This window comes from Pelobates fuscus, chromosome 1 (genome assembly GCF_036172605.1).
Source record: "Pelobates fuscus isolate aPelFus1 chromosome 1, aPelFus1.pri, whole genome shotgun sequence".
NCBI classification, from domain to species: domain Eukaryota; kingdom Metazoa; phylum Chordata; class Amphibia; order Anura; family Pelobatidae; genus Pelobates; species Pelobates fuscus.
Genome location: NC_086317.1, coordinates 93,682,109 through 93,685,936, shown reverse-complemented (window position 1 = coordinate 93,685,936; position 3,828 = coordinate 93,682,109).

Here is a 3,828-nt window from a genome sequence, read left to right as displayed (position 1 = left end):
TACAGCGCAGCTGGAAATAGTACACAGAGCCGAACCGACTGAAGACAATCTCCGCCCCCTGCTAGAGGCGAGGAGGAACCTACGTTCCCTCTTGTCCCGGAACCTGACGCACACACTCCGCAAATCCCGGAGATTCTTCTATGAGAACTCAAACAAATGCGGTCGCCTGTTGGCCCGCATGCTCCGCAAGAAACGGAGGCAGTCCCGCATTACTCTCCTGCAAAGGGCTAATTCGCCCCCCGAACGGAGGCCACAAGCCATCATGAAAGAATTTGGAGAGTTCTATGCGAAACTGTACAACCTACCGAAGGAGGTAGGAGCGGAGGCAAAACTTCGGAGACGTGCCGACATTCGAGAATACCTGGAACAACATCTCACCCAGAAACTCACGCAGACCCAAGCCGAGGACCTGGACGCCCCCATCACCCTAGAGGAGCTCAAAGGAGCCCTTAAGGCGGCAAAAGCAAACAAGGCCCCGGGCCCTGACGGCTTCCCGGTGGTATATCTGCGGACATTTGAAGAGCTGCTCATGCCCGAACTACTGACAAGCCTTAATTCGTTGCTGGAGGGTGGGAGGTTCCCGGAGGATACTTTGATGGCCACAGTAGCGGTGGTCCCCAAAGAGGGTAAGGACCCTACGTCCTGCGCCAGCTATCGCCCTATCTCCCTCCTTAATGCGGACCTTAAGCTTTTCACGAAGATCCTGGCCCGCCGTGTGGGGGAGGTTGCACCAGATCTGGTGCACCCGGACCAAACAGGTTTCATCCCAGGACGCGAGGCGAAAGATAATACGACCAGAGCCCTCAATATCATCCATTCCGCTAAAACCACCTCCCGAGGGGGCCTCCTGCTCTCCACCGACGCCGAGAAGGCTTTTGACAGAGTCGACTGGCAATTCATGGAAGAAACCCTCCAGGCTATGGGTTTCGGCCCCAACATCCGATCATGGATAGCAGCCCTATATACGTCACCGAAGGCCCGCCTGAGGATTAACGGAGCACTATCCCCTGCTTTCTCCATCAGCAATGGCACGCGGCAGGGGTGCCCCCTGTCCCCCCTCCTGTTTGCCCTCACGCTAGAACCCTTTCTGGCGGCGGTCAGACAGGATGGGGGTATTACGGGAATAAAAGTAGCCAAATCGGAACACAAAGTGGCCGCTTATGCGGATGACTTGCTCTTCTTTATCGGCAATCCGATAGTCACGCTTCCCAACCTACTACGGTCCTTTCAAACGTATGGAGCACTCTCCAACTTGCGCCTGAATACAGAGAAATCCGAGGCTCTGCCCTTGGAGCTCCCCCCCGGCCTAACAACCCATCTGAGAGCTAACTTCCCATTTCGTTGGTGCACGCAACGCATTAAATACCTCGGCATCTGGCTGATGAGTGATCTAGCAAAGATGTACACAGAAAACTTCCTTCCCCTCCTACGGACACTGGCCGCGGACATGAAAAGATGGGGGGGATCCTGTATATCATGGTTCGGGAGGATAAACGCGGTGAAGATGAACCTCCTACCGCGCCTCCTATACTTGTTTCAGACGATCCCCATCAAAATCCCCAAAACCTTCTTCAACGAGATGTCCACGGCCATCAACCGCTTCGTCTGGGCCTCGGGAGTAGCCAGACTCCGATACACGCACCTGATTAGACCAAAACGCCAGGGTGGGGTGGCACTTCCCTCGATTCAAATATACTACCAGGCAGCTCACCTCCTCAGGGTGATAGAATGGCACGTGCTGGACACTGATAAACAATGGGTTAGTCTAGAGCGAGCTGCTTCCAAGGAGCGCCTGCCCTGGATTACCTGGTTGCCAAAACCCGCACAGACTAAAGAAATCCGGTCTCACCCACTCATTGGAGCTACCCTACAGATCTGGGCGACTCTACGGTACAAGCTCAACCTCACCACCAACCCTAATCCGCTGACCCCAGTGATCTATAATCCAGAGATTGCCCGCGGTTTGGCCCCCGGGGACATCATCGGCTTGGGTAACCCGAACGCCCCATGTCTTGGCGACTGGTGTGCAGACACACGTCTGAAACCTTTCGAGACACTAACCTCCTCAACACCTCCAACGGGGCTAGCCCGTTTCCGATACCAACAGATCCGACACTACCACAGCTCCCTCCAGGGAAAGCAACTACTATTCAGGAAAAAGACGGGCTTTGAGACCCTCTGTACGGAGAGTCGACATCTTCCACGAGGTATCTCCACGCTGTATTCCATGATATTGCAGGCTACCAGGCTCCCCCCTGCGAGATACCAATCTAAATGGGAACAAGTCACGGGGACTACCCTCTCTGAAATGGAATGGGAGAAAATACACGTCCTCGCCCATCAGGGTACGACCAGTGCGAAACTTCAAGAAACCAATTACAAGCTCATGACGAACTGGTATCGGACCCCCAATAGGCTTTTCCAGATGGGGTTGCTGCCATCGGCTAGGTGCTGGAGATGTGGAGCGGACGATGGCACGGACCTACACATCTGGTGGTCTTGCCCGCCCATCGAGGCATTCTGGCGACAAGTACACGAGAAACTACGCGAGATCCTTGACTCCGACATACCACTGCAACCCCTACCGATGCTACTCCACCACTCCACGATGCCCCTGGGAGCCTACAAGAGATCTCTTACGCGACACTTCCTAAACGCAGCCAAGAGCCTCATTCCCGCCCGCTGGAAATCCACAACAACCCCCACCATAGCTAACTGGATGGAAGCAGTAGAAGAGATATACAGTATGGAGAGCCTCACAGCGGACCTACAGGGGATGGCGGAAAAGTGCGCCCGGCTTTGGGCCCCCTGGATCGAATACATGGCTCGTGTACCGGCAGGTTCCCGGAGACGTGGGGCTGAATAGACGGGAGTGTGGGTGGACTCGGGTTGTTGGGCCATGGGCCGGGGTGTCGCTGGCGGACCCTCCCCCTGGTTTCCTCCCTGCTGCTGCCGACCCTCTCTCCCCCCCCCCTGTATTCCCTCCCCATCTGCCCTATACTACCTTGCCCAAACAACAGTCCCCCCACTATATGGCCCTCTGACCTAGCTAAGGTTACGGATGTAACATACTGTATACAGACGACGAATCTACCCGCCTTCACTTGAGTTGTATGGACCGAGGTGCCTACCCACTCCACCGGGCACCTAAATGACGTTGACAAGTCCTGACAAGGGACCCTTGACCACTCAGACTTACCCCCGACCTGTATCTCTCTCCCTTCCCCCCCCCCTCCTCCCCCCCCCATAGGGGGACAGACAGAGACCGACTAGGGACAATATAGTTGCGGAGTTGCGCCGGTTCAGGGCATCTCCAATTAGGGTTTCAGTAGGGTGACAATACCAACATTGAACTAAGCGATTAGTCAACCAAGCTAACAAATACCTGGGCTTAAGTTTGAAATTATCTAATAAAGCTGAGTTAGGTGGCATATAAGACCTATCAAGCAATCTCTGTGATATAAGTACGACCCCCTAAGCTGAAAAAGGTCCTGTGTACCCCACCTGACTCTGGGCGACTAAGCTGAGCCTCCCCTTTACAAGACGGGGCTGAAAATCCCCGGTTGGGTCTCCTGTTCCCTCAATGTAGTGGAGAACACCCAACCCGCTTTGTTCACCTATTTCGATGTACTACCCCCACTATGTATGTTTACTCATTTTCCCTTATAACTGCTTATATGTTTGTAATGTTATAATGTCTTGATAAAATCTAAATAAACACTCAGATTGTCAAAAAAAAAAAAAAAAAAAAAAATAGAGGAAGAAGGATATACGACTTAATGGGTTTATTTAGAAAACTGGGATCTATGAAGAATTAAAACTGGGATG